The sequence below is a fragment of the Phascolarctos cinereus genome, unplaced genomic scaffold, assembly GCF_003287225.1.
Source record: "Phascolarctos cinereus isolate Bilbo 61053 unplaced genomic scaffold, phaCin_HiC Scaffold_7;HRSCAF=346, whole genome shotgun sequence".
Taxonomy (NCBI): domain Eukaryota; kingdom Metazoa; phylum Chordata; class Mammalia; order Diprotodontia; family Phascolarctidae; genus Phascolarctos; species Phascolarctos cinereus.
In genome coordinates this window covers 167,430,592-167,452,552 of record NW_027556180.1, presented here as the reverse complement: position 1 = coordinate 167,452,552, position 21,961 = coordinate 167,430,592, and the positions used below count along the sequence as shown (strand labels likewise).

The 21,961-nt window shown below is 37.8% G+C and overlaps 1 long non-coding RNA gene across 1 annotated transcript; it reads right to left on the bottom strand.

Annotated features, from left to right (window-relative positions):
- Positions 1–367: 367 nt before the first annotated feature.
- On the bottom strand, positions 368–15,789 carry LOC144454797 (uncharacterized). The gene is made up of 3 exons (XR_013483341.1): positions 15,670–15,789; positions 15,372–15,466; positions 368–472 (listed from the first exon to the last, which is right to left on the bottom strand). It is a non-coding gene; the product is annotated as an uncharacterized LOC144454797 (long non-coding RNA).
- Between the last annotated feature and the right edge of the window lie 6,172 nt (positions 15,790–21,961).

The window sequence follows — 21,961 nt, the reverse complement described above, 5'->3', positions numbered from 1 at the left end:
ACTCAAACTGACAGAATTCTCCAAAGAAAATTATTCTTGATGTTGCCCACTTAAAATTGCAGTTTCAGAGAGAGTAGATAGACAAAAGTTTCAAGCATACCTTCTCTGTCCCTCAGCCACATACAAAGACCACTGTGGTAGACCATTTGAGGTTGAAGCAAGCTAGATCTGAACATTCTTTAAAGCCAGCCAGGCTTTTAATACACTGACCAGACTGGATTCGCCAGGGAATGTTAAAATGCTTCCAACTTTCTGTAACACAGGCACTTTTCTGGACAATTTAACAACCCCATCTGGGTCTGAGTTGTTGCTTTTCTAATCATAGCTAACCAACTTTTAGACCTCTAAATACAGTAGTTACCTGGAGCAGCTTTTACATAGCAGACTTCTTTTAAAAAGCAGCATCCTAGTTTCTTGCACTGGTCTCTTGAGACATTGTAATCACATATGTCAAGAATGCGACTATCACATACTGCAACAAACACATAAATACACATTGTAATCACTGAAAACAAAGCCTTGAACTCCATAGAAGCTTTATATTTTATTCTGGAGGAAGCAGTTACCGGGAAGGTTTTGGGTTTCTGGGGGATTTTTTTGTTGTGTTAATTATGCATCATACAAATCTCACTTTGAAACCAAGATCTGGAATGAATTAAATTTCTGAAGAAAATAATGTCAAGTTAATTATACAGAATAATACATGGTCCTCTAACGATTAAGAAGATAATATATTTCAGTTAAAGAGTGTGCCAAGCAGAGTACTCCACAAAGCAAAGTAGAAAACAAAGAACTAATACAATTAGATTGGGGAGTTCAAGTTGTAATGTATAATTAATTCAACATTTAAGCATACGGTAAGTTAAAATTATCAACATGGGCTGTGGATTATTTCAGGATTTTTAGGCCGTGTCAAAAGGACAGCAAGTTTTATTCCCATTTTGACAAGAAGGAAGAAAGATAATGAATGTGCAGAGCACTGTAGGAGAAGATTAATTAAAGGAAGAAAAATGAACAGAGACACTTCTTGGCAAATGACCATTTTCAACACATTACAAGGGAAACATTTTTATCCAGAAGGATTTGGTTCCCCAAACTGGGAGTGGGAAACAGTGATTTGGCCTATGAATGAGAAGTCCAAAATGAAGAAGCCCTAAGTGAAACAGCTGAAATAGACTGTCAGGGAAAGGAGCAGGAATAAACACCAGGTTCAGGAAGAGCAAACAGAAGGCACTGCGGGAAACTTCTATAGAGGAAACGACTTTCTCACAGAACAAAACCCATATTAATTTGGTCTAGAACAAAGCATCACTTGTATCAGTCCGGCAGGTCTGGGCCAAAATACATCTGGCGGTCTTGACTTCCCTGCACTATGAACTTGCATTAAAGGGGAAAGAAAGTTTCCAACCTCCCTCCCCTACACTCTCATCATCATCATCCCAGAAGCTTTGCTCTGACTCTGAAGAATTTCCATCCAGCACTCTTTTAGTCAGTCCTCTCCTCCCTAAAGAATGGTGACTCCATTTCCCTCACATAATTGCACCCCTCCCTCCCAGGTTAGCTGAGTGACCACCAGACAAACCCTTCAGCCTAGGAGAAACTTGTCCTAGCTCCTTTTCAGCTACAGATTCACAATGCAGCATCTGAAAGGAATCCTGGGAAAGCCATAGAATTCCATTCCCCTTACCTACTTTACCCCCACTAGAGTAAGGAGGAGGATACAGTACTCACCATTAGTTGCTTCATTCATAAAGCAAATTTGTTGTTGTTGTTGATTAGTTGTACCCAACTCTTCATGATCCCATTTGGGATGGTTTGCCATGTTCTTCTCCAGCTCATTTTGAGAACTGAGGCAAAGAGGGGTAAGTGACTTACCCAGGGTCATACTGCTAGTAGGTTTCTGAGGCTGGATTTTAACTCAGGACTCCATGGCTGGCATTCTAATCATTGTACTATCTAGCTGCCCCAAAGCAAATATATCTAAATATTAATTGTAGGTGATGATTTATCAACCATTTAATTTCAGCCAACAGTCTCAGGAAAGTGGGTCATCGGATGTTTTTTTTTAATTTTCCTTCACAGTAATGAAACCTAAAGTTTATTTTCCCCAAAAAATCACCCCGTTCATCTACAATGAAAAAAAAAGGAATAAAAGAATTCTCATCTGTGTATCTGTATTTAAGATCCAAACATAGTATTCAGGCTGTCACTCTTTTTAAAAATCAAGCCTCATTTCCTCTTTGCATGTGGGAATTCTCCTCACTCATCTGATCTCAAAAAATGCAATCAGTCAATCAACAAGCCCTTATTAAGTACCTACTATGTGCCAGACAGGGCAGCTAGGTGGGGCAGTAGATAGAGTGAGGGGCCAGAGTCAGGAAGACTCATCTGGACTCAGACTCTTAATAGCTGTGTGACCCCGGGCAAGTCGATTAACCTTGTTTGCCTCAGTTTCTGCATCTGTAAAATGAGCTGGAGAAGGAAATGGCAAACCATTCTATTATCTTTCCTAAAAAAAATCCCAAATGGGGTCACAGAGAGTTTGACATGACTGAAATGAATGAACAACAAAAAATATGCCAGGCACTGAGTTAGGTGGTAGGGATAAAAAGACATAAATGAGCCCCCAAAGAATTTAAGATATATTCTATCTTCTGGCTGGATCCTTAGTCATTGTTTTTGTCTTTCTTCCCCCTTTATCTTGGCTCCTTATCTTTCCTTCTTAGGAAATTTTGTTTTTTATCTTCTCTCTCCTTCCCTATTCTTTTCTCTCTACATTTACAAATCTGGTACAGTTGCATTACAGGACACAATAGCTTTGTTTATCGATGTTTAGTGTTTTGTTTCGTTTTTTTCCCATTCTCTCAATCCAAATGAGATTAAAATACAAAAGTAATCCCTTTAGAAGTATGGACACAAAGTGGGAGAAGGGTGTGTGAAAATGAGTGATCATAGGGAAGGAGGTGATAAGAAGAGAAGGCAGGAGGGCCAGTCATCTCAGAACAAGCCATCAACTCTGAAATGGCAGATTACTTTAGTAGCTAAATCCAGCCATAGAAACACACAGAATTGGCAGCCACTTATGTAGTGTGAATTCTGTGTCTCTGGAGAGAAAAAAATAAAGGAGAGAATAAAGAAAAACATTCTCCTTTAAGAGTAAGCCAGGTAACAGCAGTTAAGGAGGAAAAGGAACTGAGATAGTATGTGATCTAAGTCACAAACAAGGAAGACATGGGGAGGCAGGACTGACTGCCAAGATTCAGAGACACTGAGGTCCAGTTTTTTCACCACCTCTCTTAACCTTGACTTGGCGAATTTCCCCATTATATCTGGACACATGTATGGGACTTGACAAAAACCGATCACACAAAACTGTGAATGTGCTCATTAAATTTAATTCCCATTCTCTTAACTTGAATTATTTAGCTCAAATATTCAAATAAACTCTCCTAATCATTTAAGGAGATCATAACATTTTAGGGTTGAACTTCTATAATAATTCCCACGTCCCTCCCTCAACAACTTTGTCTTGGCAAATATCATCACAAAACCTGGCTGAGTCAGAGAAGAATTATTTATACTTTTCTTTTTTAGCCTCAATCATAAGTCACAAAAGAACTTCTGCCTTCCAGGGAAATTCCCTTAATGCTGCTCTACTCTTTCCATTTCCCAAAGGCCTCTTGGGCAACCTCAAGAACTTTGTATTCTTGGACCTGCTCTTTCTTACCATTTCCTTGAGCATGGTCCTGTGGATGGAGCTCTGGGCTGAGTCACAATTCTGAGCTCTAGTCTTTGCTCTAATGCTAGCTACCCATGTGATCTGGAGAAAGTTTCTTTACCTATCTGGGTCTGGTTCTTCACTTGCAAAATAAAAGAGATTAGAAAAGATGGTGGACTTGGAAGGGATGTCTCCACATTCAATGAGTCCAACTCTCACATTAAACATGAATCTCTCTATACTATCTCGAACAAATGATCACTCTTTGCCAGAATAATCCAGTGATAAGGGATTCATTCCAGAGACAGAGGCATCCTATTCCATTTGGGCATAGTCATAATTATTTTCCTAATATTAAACCGATATCTGCAGCAGTCTTGTGTTGTTCAGTAGTATCTGACTCTTTGTGACCCCGTTTGGGGTTTTCTTGGCAAAGATACCAGAGTGGTTTGACATTTCCTTCTCTAGATTATTCTTCAGATGAGGAAACTGAGGCAAACAGGGTTAAGTGACTTGCCCAGAGTCACCAAGCTACTGTTTGATTTTGATACTATCCCATACAAATGATCACTTACAAAGATCAAATCACAAAGATTTGAACCCAGGAAGATGAGTCTTCCTTACTCTAGGTCCTGACTGTATCCACTGAAACACCTAGCAGCAGTCAACTGGATCTCCAACAACTAGTGAGTCTGCTGCTCTGTTAATTAGAGGTTAACCAAACCTAGGCCAGGAGCCTGTAGAGCTCAGATCTGGAAGGCATCAGTAAGACTTCACTATAGCTCAAAGAATTTAGGAACACTGAAAGTATGTAGGCTTCCAGTCTTGGCCACCCCTGGGCTCCCTGAATAACACTGGACTAAATACCTTGGGGAAACAAAATCAGGAATGCAAACGAGAACCAAACAAGCCTTTCCCTCCAAAAGTGGGCTGAGCCTGATCCTAACACAAAGACCCAATTCGAGAAGGCTGGACTCAAACCACCAGCACCACCTTGACCCCCTCCTCTTCTAAGACCATGATGGAGACAGTTCAAGACCTTTAACTCAAAAGCTGTGGAAAAAGCAGTGCCTCTCACACCACTGGACCTATTTCCAGTCCTGCCCCTTCCAGCCACCTTTGAGGGAAGCAATCATCATGGAGAGTTTGGCTGCCTTTCTTACCCATAGCAGCTATCACTTATGGCAGGCAAACCCAAGCATCCTGGCCAAGGTAGCACTTTCCAGACCAAGCAGTGATCATTCTAAGAAACACCCCCTGTGGAGATGCTATCTGGCAAATGTATTTATAATGTTGCTACCATAGCTTCTGAAGATGCAGAGCAGAAAGTCCTCACTATCAGGATCCATGACACTTGACAAAGAATTGGAAACTGAGGGGATGCCAAACAATTGGGGAATGGATGAACAAGCTGTAGTATATGACTGTGATGGAATACTATTGTCCTATAAGAAATGATGAGTAGGATGCTTTCAGAAAAAGCTGGGAAGACCTATATGAACTGATGTAGAACAACATGAGAAGAACCAGGAGAACGTTATACACAGTAACAGCAATACTGTGATGATCAAATGTGAAAGCCTTAGCTATTCTCAGTAATACAATGATCCAGACAATTCTGAAGGACTTAATGATGAAAAATGTTATCCACTTCTAGTGAAAGAACCGAGGGAGTCTGAATGCAAATCAAAGCACACATTTTTACTTTTTAAATTTTTCTTGGGCTTTTTTTTTTGGTCTACATTTTCTTTTGCAACATGGTTAATATGGAAATGTTTTGCATGACTGCACATGCACAATCTACATCAAATTGCTTCCTCTTAAGGAGGGAGGAGTGAGGAAGGGAGAGAATTTGGAACTTCAAATTAAAAAAATGTTAAAAATTTACACGTAATTGAGAAAAAAGTAAAATACAAAATTAAAGGTTAAAAAAACTGAAGGCTCTGGGAAGAGGCAGGAAGAAGGCTGCAAGGAGGAATTTCAGTGATATAACAACAAAAGACATCAATAAAATCTATTAAAAACAAAACAAAAATAAGGAAATAGGAAACATATACTCACCACACTCTGCATCAAGCCTATATTAAGATACTTTGTTTATACATTAAAAAATAATTCTTGTCACTATCAAATGATTGAACATCAGAAATGGAGAACATTTTTTTTCTGTGGAAATGATATTAAAGAAGAAGCAAGTCTACTTTGCTGCTGCTGCCTGAAGGCCAGGGGACTTTCCCCTCTTATCTGCAGCTGAAACCTTCCTTATGCATTGTCTCCCCATTGGAACTGAAGCTCCTTGAAAGCAGAGACTATCTTTCTTTTTATTTCTAACCTCTGTGCTTTGCACACAGTAAGTGCTTAATAAATGCTCATTCATCCATTTAAAAAAGGCAGTAAGACGGGAATTTCTGAATAAGTAAACAAACAAACAGGGCAGGTAGGTGGCATAATGGATAGAGTGCCAGGCCTGGAGTCAGGAGCCAGGAGCCAGGAGTTCAAGTCCAGCCTCAGACAATTACCAGCTGTGTGACCCTGGGCAAGTTACTTAACTTTGTTTGCCTCAGTTCCCTTATCTGTAAAATGAACTGGGGAAGGAAATGGGAAAACATTCCAGTATCTTTGCCAAAAAACTCCCCAATGGGGTCATGAAACTGAACAACAACAACAAAAACAAACAAAAAACTTTTCGTTATAAGGTGGTGCAATGATGCTTAAAATGTCAAAGACACAAATCCAGAAGAAAATAACCCAAAACATGTACAAACAAGTACTAAAAGATAAACACAGCTTGGCTACAAGGTCATCTAGAATTCTTGAGAGAAATGAAGCAAAAGTTTTAGAGGATTAAAAATTAAATTATAAATGGAACAAGAATGTTAGTGGGGGTAAATTAGAAAAGAAAAAAATATGAGAAGGATGGAATAATAGTTATAATAACAATAAAAACATTCATATGCATTCTACTAACAATATGTCAGCAAAGAATCTGGACAAATGTCTGAGTCACAAGGGTTTACAAAAATAAAGGAGATTATCATAGTGATATAGGACCATGTCATTGCCAGTAGGAATTACAGAAAGGTAGTTTTTAAGAAGCCTGACTGTATTGATCAGTGCAAATTCTTTGCACATATTACTTTAAGTTGCAAAAATTTAGCACCTACTAGAAACCTAGAAAAACATGTTCAGGTGAACAGAATTCTATACCAGAAGCTCACTATCTTTCAGAAACAGAAAACAAATCCCAATAACACAAATTCTGTTCTTGCTGCTGTTCAATTGTTTTCAGTTGTGTCTGTTTCTTTGCGACCCCATTTAGGGTTTTCTTGGCAAAGATACTGGAGTGGTTTGCCATTTCTTTCTCCAGCTCATTTTACAGATGAGGAAACTAAGGAAAACAGGGTTAAGTGACTTGCCCAGGGTTACATAGCTAGTAAGTAAATAAAGAAACATTGACTGTAAAGCATCCTTGAGAATTCAACAAATAAACTGTACATTAACTGAAGCATTCAGAGACAAAACTGTCACCCACAATTACAGACATAATAACTTAAGGATGACATTTTCAGTAGATGTCTCCATATCAAATATTCATCATCTCCAAATTACATGGAGTAAAAATCTTTCAAAATATAGAGATGTACCAGAAGAAATCAAAGCTAACAGGATGAAGTACCTATGATCCCAGTCATCTAATCTGCTATTAAAATTGTCTCAAAGATGCTTTCATGTAATCTACACAAGATGAGCTTATATCCTAATATTTTTATTCAATTCCAGGAAGTAGTCATTTCATCCACCTGAGTAGTAGTAGTCCATAGAACATTAAACATAAAAGAATAATAGTAGCATAATAAATTTTCCTAAGACCATTACTATCTGAACTCCACTGAACAAGATGAAAATAATATGATAATAATAATGGACTTTTTATTACTTTAAGGTTTGCAAAGTACTCTACGTACACTATCTCATTTTAGCTCTCTATCCTAGCATTTTGTCACCTACAGATTTAATGATCATATATGCCATTTATGTCTTCATCCAAATAATTTGTAAAAAAAAAAGTCTCTTCTATTCGTTTAGGAGAATAATAAAAATTTCAAGTGATTTACCACCCATTTTAAAAATGTTGAGCAGAACATGAATAGAGCATTTCTGTGGCATTCCACTACAGACTTCCCTCCAGGTTGATAATAATTAAATTATTCAATGATCAATCAATAATTCAAATAATCAATAATCAATCCTCTTTGGTTCCAATTAGCCTATCAGTTCAGAATATGTCTAACTATATATCTTTCTATCTCCCAAAATATCATGGTTGAATGCTAAGGATAATTTTGGCATTATCTTTCACTCTTCTCTCATGTAATACTACTGATTCCATCCATTTTATGCATGAAATACAATATTTCTCAAATCTATCCCTTCCTCTTTTATTTCCCCTCCTACCACCATTGTACAGCTTAGACTCTTCTTACCACATTCTAGATTATTGCAGTAATCTCCTAATAAGTATTTCTACCCTCTGTTCTCCTCCCTTCTGATTTACCAATCTTTTATATTCCTGCTAGATTAATCTTTCTCTTCTATTCAAAACAGCATAAAAGCTCTCTCATTACCTAAAGAGTACGATTCAGACTCCTTAACTTGGCTATCAAGGTCCTTAACAATTTTGTGCCACCCCATATTTCCAGTCCTTATTTTATGCTACTATACTCTCTATTTCCCATCCCCTTTATACTCTAGTTAAATTGGGTTTCCACCTCTCTTCTTTTGCTCATACTATTCTCTACATCTGGAATGGTTTATTTATTCAGTAACCCATTCACTCAATTTTGCTTATTGAATTTCCACCCTTCACTTAAAGTTCCACCTTTCTCCATCAATCAATCTACAAGCATTTATTAAGCCCTAAATTGGTGCCAAATACTGTGTTAAATTTGGGATATAAAGAAAGAGTAAAATCAGTTGATTCACTCAAGGAACTTACATTCCCAAGAATGCAATTGGGTACACAGAACTGATAGCTACATCAGGTACATACCTATTTATATACATGTATATAAATTAAGTTGGCTCTCTGATTACATAAAGAGTCTCTCTCTCTCTCTCTCTCTCTCTCTCTCTCTCTCTCTCTCTCTCCTCACACCACACACACACACACACACACACACACACACACACACACACATATAATATATACATACACACATATACATATACACACACCTGATGTATACAAAGAGCATTAAATAGAAGGTTAACTTATAGGGCAAGACTTCAGCAGCTGGGGAGAGGGGAAGAGGAACGCCAGAGGGTACTTGGCACAGGGGCATCTGGATGCAGAGCGGAGTGAGTCTAAAAAGTCCAGTTTCTGCCCTGTATAAAGGAAGACACTGGGAGGAGTTTGGTACTTTACCTTCCAATTGGAGGAGAGAGGAGGCTGAGGGAAGTGGTGTCAATCAAGGCTTGAGTTAGCAGGATGGTGATTAGAAATGATGAACTGAAAAAATGCTCTAAATAATTATTGATTAGAAAATGTAAATTAAAACAACCTTGAGATATCACTTTACACTTATCAGATTGGCTAAAATGATTGAAGGGGAAGTAACAAATGTTGGAAGGGATGTGGAAAAACTGGGACACTAATTCATTGTTGGTGGAACTGTGAACTGATCCAAGTGGAGAACAATCTGGAATTATGCCCAAAGAATTGGGCATAATTTGCCTACAAATTGCCTATACAACTTTGACCCAGCAATACCACTACTAGGTCTCTTTCCCAAGATAATTAGGGAAAAAGGAAAAGTACCTATGTGTTCTAAAAATAGTTATAGCATCTCTCTTTGTATTGGCAAAGAACTGGAAATTATGAGGATTCTTGTCAATTGAGGAAAGGCTGAACAAATTGTGGTATATGATTGTGATGAATACTACTATGCTATAAAAACTGATGAGTTCAATGATCTTAGAAAAACATGGATAGACTTGCACGAAATAACGAAGAACACAATGAGCAGAACCAAAAGAACATTGTGTAACAGCAATATTGTTTTAAGAATGACTTTGACAGAATAAGTCATTTTGACTATTATAAATACCCAAATTAACTACAAAGGACATATGAAGACACTGTCTGCAACCAGAGAAAAAACTGATAACTGGAAGTATATATATAGAATGATTTTACAATACACACACACACACACACACACACACACACACACGTACATATTTAATGATAGTGATCTCCAGGGTGAGGGGGGAGAAAAAAGAAATTTACATAACAACTTTATTATATATTTAAAAGGAATAGCAAGTTGTACATAATAGATTTGCAGTTTTATGTACAATCATCTTTTTTATTATATTATCTTACAGAAATGCTTGTTTTATTCCATAAATTAAAAAATAAATAAATAAATTTTAAAAGACGTAATGATATTCTCTTGGGAGGAGCATCTTGTTCCTGGGAGTTAAAACCAGGAAGGGCAGCAAATGCAGTAGAGTTATTTGTCCTACTCTAACACTAGCAGCATGGAGGTGATCATAGGTTCTCAAAGGCTCACGCTCAATGGTCCTACCAAGTTGGAGAGGCTTTAAGTATAGGGTTTGCAATAGACAACATTTCTCTCATTTGAGAATTAATCTAATTAAAGTTTTGAGAGAAACAAGACAGCAATTCATCAGCTCCCCTACAAGAAAGTTGAAAGAAAAATATTACTGGTATAGGCTGCCTTCATGCCACCTTTGTAATCCATGTTAGAAATTTGTCACTCATTTTCTCATCTGAGCAGTTGATAATATCACAATATCACTTTTGCATCTCCCTACTTTCATCCTTATCCAAAGGTTCCCCCTCCAAAAAACAAAACAAAACAAAAACCTTCTTCCCTAGTTTCATTCTTTTATACATAGCTATATTTCTTCTTGAGATACATATAAAGTTACCATGCTATCTTTTCTAACTGATGTATTTCTTTTTTGCATTTTTGTTTTGTTTCAACAATACCTATGATGTTGTGAATATAGCGGGTGCCAGGTGAAGAATTTTTTCTACCAATGCAGAGTAGCATGTTCTCTGCAACTTTAGAGTTTTTGAGAGTTGTCTTGCTCAGGGTAACACAACAGATACAGGTCAGAGACAGGATTCAAAATCAGGCATTCCAGACTTTGATAGTGAGCTGGTATCCACAATGCCATGCTTCCTCTAAAATCTATTCCTCTTAAAAATTATTATTATTATTTTAATAGTATTTTTCCCCAATTATATGTCAAGACAATTTTTTGCATTCATTTTTACAATATTTTGAGTTTCAAATTTTTCTCCCTCCCTCCCCTCTCCCTAAAATGGTGAGCAATTTTATATAGGTTATATATGTGCAATTATGTAAAACATATTTCCATATTAGTCACAGTTGTGAAAGAAGAAACAGACCAAAGGGAAAAAAAAAACACCAAAAAAATAAAGTAAGTGAAAAATATATGCTTCCATCTGCATTCAGAATCCATCAGTTTTTTATCTGGGCGTAGATAGCATTTCCACCATGAGTCCTTAGTAATTGTCTTGGATCATTGTTTTTTTGAGAAAAGATAAAGAAGTCATTCATAGTTGATCATCACACAAAGCTGCTGATAGTGTAAACAGTGTTTTCCTGGTTCTGCTCATTTCACTTAGCAAAATCTATTCCTTTTGAACAAGATGGATAGAGTGGTGGATTTGGAGCCAGAGGAATGTGTTTCAAATGCTTTCTCTACTACTTACAGATTTTGCACATTTGTGTAGAGAAAACTGAGGTCATAGGTTTTATTGTTGGCTCCTTCTTAGATTTGTTTTCCCTCCTGTGAATTTCTGTGTAATCACTATTATGATTTTTCCTATGTTAGGACAGTTCTTTATGATGTCTAATTAAGTAGATATTCACAGGTAGTTTTCTCTCTTCCTCTTCATTTTTAGTTTAAAGCCCTTTTGACTAGATTTACAAGACTCCCAGACCAACATATCATTTATCAGCTTTATTAGGTATATTCCATTTCTGGTCATGACTCTGTCACTCCTGAATTTTAAACTGTGATCCAAAATCCAAATCCCATTCTCAGACACATTTTCTTAACTAGCTGTTCATTTCCTAAATTTGCCTTTCTCTTCTAAAGTTTTCCTTCAGTCAGCAGCAGTAATGAAAATACTACCTATGCCCCTGAGGTCTTCATTACCTTACCCCACTATTTTATTATCAACAATGCTTCCTGAATTACTTTTGAAACTGTAATGCCTGTCTAAATCACCAGAACTGGGTCGTAGTCATCTGGATTGACAAGTCTTAGAAGATTCTCTTTGCCATCTTGGGTACACATTCTGGGAAGAATGTGTTGTTATCAGGTCAATGAATATCACCCTCAATGCCACTCAGTAGAAAATCAGAAACCACCACAATTCAACTTTTTCCATGGACTACTGTCTAAACTAAAAGTGCAGCCTGATCACTCTGTTCTAGAAGAGAAGATTAGCAGATTTCAGAGAAATCTTCTCCATTTTTTAGTTTATCAGAGAGGATGAAGTACCCCATTAAAAACAAACCAGAGGAAAAGCTTCAGTGTGAGAATAGAAGAGAAAAGAGATCTGAAGAGGCATATAAAGGAGGGACCTGCTCGACACTGGGAAGTTGGAGGACCATTCATGGATGATCTCATTGTTGGGTGCATGCCCATCAGCGTGCCTTCCAGGCAATTCTTCAAGTATGCCTCTTTCAGAAGAACCTCAGATCTATCACTTAGCTCTAAAGGCTCTTCCATTCCTCTGAAATTCTTCAGTCCTCCAACTTCCCAGTCTCTGACCCCACCTTCAACAGTAGTTTTCACTTCTCTTATGTAGTTGCCATATATGAATTCGTATCATAGTCACTTATATATGCAATATATCCCCTACTAGTTTGGAAGCCCTATGACGCCAAGGATCATAACTTTTATATATATATATTTATATGTGTGTGTATGTAGTTGTGCATGTGTATACGTGTGTGTGCATATGTCTATATGTATATATAGGCATGCACCTATGTACACACATATTGCGTGCATGCATACACACATGCATTTATACATACACATATGTGCATGTGTGCATACATATACAAACACACATATATCTCTATATTTTTTTCCTTCAGGGTGTCACACAATACTCTATACTTAGAGGATACTTAACAGATGTTTGTTCAAGCTGAAGTTATTTCTAGTGGCCACCAGGGAGAGCCCTTTAACAACTCATAACTTTGCTCTTCCCTAAAGTAATCTGCATCAAAAAAAAAAAAGCCAAAACAAACAAAAAACACCCAAATTTTAAAATTTAATTGTTGCTAACCAGGAAATAAGCGAAAGCGCCAGAGTACAAAACAAAACAAAACACTGAGATATTACATTCTTACATTCATCTCCCAAACTAGAAAATTGACCAGGATAAGAGCAAGACAGAAGAGAGGCTACCCACATATCCAAGCGGAAAGAAAAAACAACCAGAATCAGGAAGCAAATTAACATAAAAAAAGATTACTCCCTCTCTCTCTCAACCACAGGAAAGCAGGCTGTAGGTAGTTTCCCTTGGGCATGTCTCATTACAGACGAGTGAATATAGCTCCATATGCTCTACTACTCCTGAGTGTTTCCATCAATTCGTTAAAAACAGAAACACTTACCTTATACATACAATATACAGAGTACTGTGCTCAATGGGAGCATGAAAATAATTAATAAATAAAGCCCTGCCATCAAGTTGCTTACATTCTAGTTGGGGAGATAAAACATTCACAAAAATAAATCTAATACCAATTGGAATGTAAAATGTGCCTGTGGGTACTTGAAGGTAGTCATTAGAGGTTTTTAATCCCATCTTTTTCAGCCACACTTACACATTTCCAACCTTCATATCTTTCTTAAGCTTCAGTCCTGAATCCATTTCCACCTGGATATATAATAGGCATCATCTAGAATGTAATTCATTGTCTTCTCCCTTAAACCTAAGGTTCTTAACTCAATATCCACAGAATCTTAGAGAGGTTCATGCACAGATTTCAGGGTACCGATAAACTTGGGTTGGAAAAAAATTAAAGCTATTTTCTTCATTAACCTCTAAGTGAAAATTAGCATTTCTTTTAATTATTTTAAAACATTACTCTGGGGATGTGTCCATCAGCTTTAGCAGACTGCTAAAGGGATCTAAGACACAAACGAGGTTAACAACCCCTGACCTAAACCTACCTCTCTTCCTAATTTCCCTATTTCTGTTGAAGGGGCTGTCATTCTTCTAGTCACACATTCCTAACCTCTGAGTCATCCTGGACCCTTCTTTCTCCCTTACCTATATATCCCTTCAGTTGCCAAGTCTGGTTGATTCTATCATCAGGTCTCACATCTATCCCCTCTTCTCTGTTTGCTTGGCCGACATCCCAGTGTAGGCCTTCATCATCTCCCTTGTGGATTGCTGAAGTAGCCTCCAAATCATTCCCTGTGTCTCCAGTCTCTCAGCTGCCAACTTGGTATTCCTAAAGCACAGATTTGGCTAGATCCATCCCTCCCACTCAAAAGACTTCAGTAGCTCCCTACTGATTCTAGGATAAAATATAAGCGCTTCTGTTTGGCAGTTAAAGCCCTTTACAATCTGGACTCTAATCTCTCTTTCCAGGCTTATTTCATATCGCACTTCCTCTTACACACTATTTTTCAAGCCAAATTGACCTATTTGCTATTCCCCACACATAACATTTCATATTCCACCTGAATGCTTTCGCAAAGGTTGCTTGCTACCTCCAGTGGTATACTTAAACATGCTTAACAACCAGTTCTCGGAAGGAGAGGAAGGAAGGAAGGAAGGAAGGAAGGAAGGAAGGAAGGAAGGAGGAAGGAAGGAAGGAAGGAAGGAAGGAAGGAAGGAAGGAAGGAAGGAAGGAAGGAGGGAGGGAGGACAAATGAAAAAGAATTTATTAAGCTCTTAATATGTACTAAGCATTGGGGATACAAATAGAATAATTGAGACAGTCCCAGCTGTCAAGGAACTCATACACTGACAGGTCAGACAAACACATAAAAGCAAGCTCAGTTTCAGGGCAGATGGAAAAACTCAGAAGTCCTAAAGATACATCATCAGGGCAGATGACAAGGCCTGGAGGTCTTTAGGTTACATAAGTAAGATCAGTGGAAGTGCTGGGGGACTGCAGAGAATCTGTCTAGAAGTCTAGAAGGCAGGGGCAGAGCAAGAGGTAAGTCTTGGTGGTCTTCATCAGAATGAACAGAGTTGTTGTTTCCCTAGCCTGAGCTCGGGAGGAAGGGAAGGGGAAAAGCTCACCTACCCAACTCCTGGTCAGATTTCTTGCTGCCTGGAGTCACAAAAGGGTTTTGGAACTGCTGTTGGCTAAATAGGGGGTAAGAGGAAAAGCTAAAGAGTTAGGCAAGGGTGTCTCTGGTGCTGACAGCTCTCACTGGTTTTTAGTAAAGCTTAAAACTTAGGGTGAAAATTTTATGGAGAGAAAAGGAAAAGTAATTAATTTTTCTGTGCTGTCTTGCAAATACAAAGAAAAGAAATCCCTGTACAAAGATAACCTTTTGAGCTAATTGGATTAGGTGGAAAATAGTCATATGCAAGACTTTATTTTACCTGCAAATTTACGCAGCAATTGGTGTGTTCCCTTGGGCATATTTTCTATATTTCAATAGTACCATCTGAAATGAAGAAGAGCTCAGCAGGTGTGCCTGTAAATCAGAACACATGAAGCAACTACAGTAATGTTAAGATGAACTCAGGTAGAAGCCAAGAACATGAAATCTGCTGCCTGAAAACCACCCCAGGTTATTTCTGAGATCCATCACTGTTAAAAGAAGAGGACAGGAAGGACCACCCAGGTTAAGAAGTTCAGACTTTCCTCTAGCCATTATAACCATGTTGTGGTACTTACCTGCCAAACATATCACAATGCACTGACTGTTCTCCTAACTAAAAAGTTCAGCTTAATGATAAATAACCTTGGTGCTAACCACAAGTAGCCTATCTCCAACCTACCATGTAGCCTAGAGGAGATTACCCACAGGTATAGAACTCATGTTCCCCTGGCCATGACATCACTTAGAACCCTAGGTCATCATAGAAGAGATGATACCTTCTCCTACTTTAAGAACCTAGAGAGGTAAAGGAGAAAGACACCAAATTAATACAATATGTTGGTGAGAAATTGGTGGGGGCGGGGGGGGGGGCTTGTTTGTCTGTTTTATGCTTTAAAAACAGAAATCTGAGATAGGGTTCATAAACTTTACCCGTCTACCAAAGGGGTCAGTATTATTTAATAATCCCTGATTTAGTCCAGTCCTCTCATTTCACAAATGAGGAAGCCATGGCCTAGAAGGGTTAAATGACTTGCCCAGGGTAACATTAAAAGCAAACAGCAAAGCTAGGATTTGAATGCAGGTTCTCTCTTTTCAAAACCAGTGGTTTTTTCTACTCCAACTATACTTTCTGCTGGTCTGTGTTGTAGGACCAACTCATTAGTTCATTCATTTATCCATTCATCAGTCATTTATTGGAGGCCTGCTGGGGTATGCTGGTAAATGTTTAATAACTGGTTCTCCAAGATAAACTTTTAAATATAACCTACATTTGTTAACATATTTCCCATCACTTTCTTAAGTCTAGACAATCAACAAAATAATAAATCAAGCCTTTATTTGTAGTTTTTGCTGATTTTGAAGTTGTAAATGCTCTACTAAAAATATAATATTGGCTCTGGCATGCAAGGTTCCAGGACACTCCTGGTATCTATTATACCCAAGGCAATGTGGATTATACAAAGGAAAAAAGAACTTTGACCCCACCCTCAAAAACCTTACAATCCATGGAGATTAGACATATACACAAACATAGGGTTGGTGGAAATGTGTCACAAAAGATGTATAACCAAAGTCCTATGTGAATATAGATGATCATAGCATGGAAAAAGTATCATTTGAGCTGAGTCTTGTATGATGAGCAGAATTTCAGCAGTAAGGGAAGTAAGAAGGAAGAAATGAGTATTGTAGGTGGAAGGAATAGAAGGAGAAAAGTAGGAGGTGGGAAAGTGCAGGGCATATTTAGGAAATAGTGATTAGTCAATTAAATTTAATTTAATTTGACAAATTTTTTTTTCTGACTACTACATAAAAAGCATTGTGCTAGATATTACGGTTACAGAAATAGGACACAAATCCTGCTCTGACGGAATTTATAATCTAATAGGCGGAAGAATAAAAGTACACAGATTATCATAGGGATAGACAGAAGGATAAGAAATGCATGGCTAATAGATACAAAGAGAAAGATAAGTGCAAAGGAGAGGTCCATACCAACCTCAATGAAAAATTTGAGGAGATAGAGAATGCTGTTAGCCAAAAGAAGGAGAAATGATTTCATGGAGGAGAATATATCTTTGGGGCTTAAATGAAGAACTTTTAAAAGGTCAAGATAAGAATGGTCTAGTTCTGCTGGAACTGAGAATAATTGAAGAAAATCAGTATGAGAAAAAACTGTAAAAGGGTGAGGTGCTGGGAACAAGATTTGTAGGGCCTCAAATGCTAGGATAAGGGTTTATAGATGAGGAAAACAAGACCCAGAAAGAACTCATGATTAATTAAGATTAAGTCATCTATAGTGACAAAGATAGCTATTGTTGTTTGTCCTTCATTTTCAGAGAGGACCATTGACATCATGGGAGATATCTTGACTTAAATGTGAATTAGATTTAAGTGAGGCAGAATTGCACAAAGTTATCAGCTTCACTTTCTCTTCCACAGTCATTGAAGTCTAGTGGCAAGACAAAAAATCAAGATGAATGGTGATGGCCCAGGATGTGTTGGCATCTTTGATGTCTGACCAAGCTCTAAGGGCTCCATAGCCCCTGCTTCACTCACCTTCATGGCCGTTGGAACAACTTATTCTCATCTGTCCATTCCACCAGGGCAAGTCTTCATGTGTTTGGATAGACATCCCCCTGACTTACCTGGGGTTGAGGTGTAGTAGGTAGCTACTACAATAATGCAAATAAAAGTTGATAAGGGTCTTAACTTTCTGCAAGAGGAGTAGAAATAAAGTTCAAATGAAATCGAATCAACAAGGCTTGGTAACTCATTGGATGAGTGAGTCAAGAAAGAAAGAGAAGTCAAATATGGTTCCAGTTCATGAAATTGCATGACTGGGGGAATTATAATGCCACTAAGAGACATAGAGGGATACTGGGAGGTAAGGCAGGTTTTTGAGACAAAATGATAAGTTTTGAATAACAAATCTGAGGTGCTGTGGGTGGTATCCAAGTGGAAATATACAACAGGCACTTGGTAATGCTAGACTGAAGTCCTGGGAAGAGTTTGAATCTAAGGAGTTAGATTTCAGAGTCATTTGCATAAAAGTGATCATTGAAGCCATGGGGTTGGAAGAGATTGTCAAGGTATGGAGCACACAGAAAAAAAGAAAGTGTGGGGACAAAACCTAAGAGGGATCTCCACATTTCAGTGGCAGGAATGTCTCAAGCAAAAGAGACAGAGAAATGGTTGAAGAAGTAAAGGAATGATACAAGAGCACATTGTCAAAAAAATTCAATAACTCAACATTCATTAGTAATAATATTTTATTTTTCTTGTTCAGTTGTTTTTCAGTTGTTTCTCATTCTTCATGACCCCATTTAGGGTATATGTGTATGTGTGTATCTATCCATCTATCTATCTATCTATCTATCTATCTATCTATCTATCTATCTCTCTATCTATACACACACACAGACATGTGTGTGTGTGTATATGTGTGTGTGTCTCTGTATGTGTGTATGTATATGTATGTATGTATATATATGCATTTTTTCTCTCCATTTTCTTTTTTCTTTAGCATTTTCTTTTTCCACAGTTACATCTAGAAACAATTTTTGACATTCATTTTTAAAACTTGGAGTTCCAAATTCTCTCCCTTCCTCACACTTTGCTACCTCCCCCTATTGAGAAGGCAAGCAATTCAATATAGGTTATAAATGCATAGTCATGCAAAACATTTCCATAATGGTCACATTTTGAAAAAAATATATACACCAAAAAAACCCTCAAGAAAAATAAAGTTAAAAAGTACTCTTCAATCTGTATTCAGACACCATCAGTTCTTTCACTGATGACAGATAGCATTTTTCATCATAAGTCCTTCAGAGTTGTCATGGATCACTGTATTGCTGAAAACAGCTAAGTCATTCATAGCTGATCATCTTACAATAGTTCTGCTACCTTCTACACAGTACATTTCACTTTGCATCAGGTCATGTAAGTCTTACCAGGTTTTTCTGAGAGCATTTTGCTCATCATTTCTTACAGCACAATAGTATTCCATCACAATCACATACTACAATTTGTTCAGCCATTCCCAACTGATGGGCACCCCCTCAAATTCTAATTCTTTGCCCCAAGTAAAGAGCTTCTATAAATATTTTTTGTACATGTAGGTCCTTTTTTTTATTTGTTTTCTATCTCTTTGGGGATACATACCTAGTAGTGATATTGTGAGGTCAAAGAGTGTGCATGGTTTTATAGCCCTTTGGGCATATTTCAAATTGCTCTACAGAACGTTTGAATCAGTTCACAACTCCACTAACAGTGCATTAATGTCTCATTTTCCCCACATCCCCTCCACCATCATTTTCCTTTTCTGTCCTTTAGCCAATCTTATAGGTATGAGGGAGTAACCCAGAATTATTTTAATTTGCATTTCTCCAGTCCATAGTGATTTAGAGTATTTTTTCATACGAAAATAGATAGCTTTGACTACTTCACCTGAAAACTGTTGATATCTTTTGGTCATTTATCAATTGGAGAATAGCTCTTATTTTTATAAATTTGACTCAGTTCTTTATATGTTTGAGAAATGAGGCCTTTATCAGAGAAACTTGCCTCAAATTTTTTTTCCACAGGTACTGTATTTCCCTCCACTCTATTTCCCATCCTCATTTTTTAATTCTCTCTCTCCTTTCATCCAATCCCTCCTCAAAAGTGTTTAACTTCTGACTACTGCCTCCTCTAATCTGTCATCCCTTCTATCACCACGCCCCCCCCCTTTCCTATTTTCCTGTAGGTAAGATACATAATCATACCAAATTGAGTATGTATGTCATTTCCTCTTTGAGCCAATTCTGATGAGAGTAAGGTTCACCGACTCCCTTTCATCTCCTCTCTCTTCCCCTCCACTGTAAAAGCTTTTTCTTGCCTTTTTTAGGTGAGATAATTTACTCCATTCTATCTCTCCCTTTTCCTTTCTTCGAGTACATTCCTCCCTCATGCCTTAAATTTATTTTTTTGATATCATCTCTTCATATTCAACTCATACCTGTGCCCTCTGTCTATATATACTTCTTCTAACTACCCTAATAATGAGAAAGCTCTCATGAGCTACAAATATCATTTTCCCATGTAGGAATGTAAACAGTTTAAAATTAAGTCCTATGTGATTTTCTTTTCTTGTTAACCTTTTTATGTTTCTCTTGAATCTTATATTTGAAAGTCAAATTTTCTATTCAGCTCTGGTCTTTTCATCAAGAATGCTTGAAAGTCTGTTATCTCATTGAATGTCCATGTCCCCCTGAAGGATTATACTCAGTTTGGCTCAGTAGGTGATTCTTGGTTGTAATCCTAGCTCCTTTGCCTACCAGAATATCATATTTCAAGTCCTCTGATCCTTTAATGTAGAAGCTGCTAAATCTTTTGTTATCCTGATTGTGGCTCCACCATACTTGAATTGTTTCTGGATGCTTGCAATATTTTCTCCTTGACCTGGGAATTCTGGAATTTGACTATAATATTCCTGACAGTTTTCATTTTGAGATCTCTTTCAGGAGGTGATCACTGGATTCTTTCCATTTCTATTTTACTCTCTGGTTCTAGAATATCAGGGCAGTTTTCCTTGATAATTTTGTGAAAGATGATGTCTAGGCTCTTTTTTTTGATCACGGCTTTCAGGTAGTCCAATAATTTTTAATTTATCCCTCCTGCATCTATTTTCTAGGTCAGTTGTTTTTTCTAAGGAGATATTTTACATTGGTTTTTTTTTATTCTTTTGGTTTTGTTTTGTTGTTTCTTGATTTCTCCTATAGTCATTAGCTTCCATTTGCTCAATTCTTATTTTTAAGGAATTCTTTTCTTCAGTGAACTTCTGCACCTCCTTTTCCATTTGGCAAATTCTGCTTTTCAAGGAATTATTCTCTTCACTGGTGTTTGTACCTCTTTTGCCATTTGGCCTAGTTTGGTTTTTAAGGTGTTGTTTTCTTTGGTATTTTTTTGTATGTCTCCTTTACCAATCTGTTGACTCGGTTCTTCATGATTTTCTTGTATCACTCTCATTTCTCTTCCCAATTTTTCCTCCACCTTTCTTACTTGATTTTCAAAATTTCTTTTGAGCTCTTCCATGGCCTGAGACCAATTCATATTTTTCTTGGAGGCTTTGGATATAGGAGCTTTCACTTTGTTATCTCCCTCCGAATGGGTGTTTTGATCTTCCTTGTCACTATAGTAACTTCCCATGGTCAGAATTTTTTTCTGTTGTTTGCTCATTTTCCCTGCTTATTACTTAACTTTCTACTCTTTGTTAAAGTAGTGCTCTGCTTCCAGGGTAGAGGGTCCACTGTTCCAAGCTTCAAAGTTTTTGTGCAGGTGTTTTCAGAGATACTTCTAGGGACCTGTAAGTTCTCAATTCTTACCAAATGGTATGATCTAAGGACAGTTGTCTTTACTACTCTCCTGGCCTGTGCTCTGGTCTGTGAGTGATCACAAGCACTTTTTTCTGCCCTGGAACTGTGAGGAGGGTCCCTCCTCCACTGTGGCTGCAAGCTGTGCTAAGCTAGTGCTTCTCCTCACCCTGGGACTGAAACCCAGGACTGTGACCTGGATCTGAGTATGGGCAAAGCAACAGAGTCCTGACTCAGTGTTAGCAAAGAGCCATCACTGATTCAGTGGTTCCCAAGGCCTGCTCCTGGTTTGCTGTGGCCAGAGCTATGCTGGCATGGCCTGTGCTGGACTGTGCTCCCCTTTTACCCAGGTGCAACAGACCTTTCCTGTGGATCTTCTAAGTTGTCTTTAACATCTGTGGGCTGTGAGGTCTGGAAACCACCGATGCTGCCAGTGATTCAGTCACCTTGTGGCCTGCTCCTAGTTTGCTGGGGCCTGGTCTTCACTGGCATAGCCCACCCTGCACTGTACTTT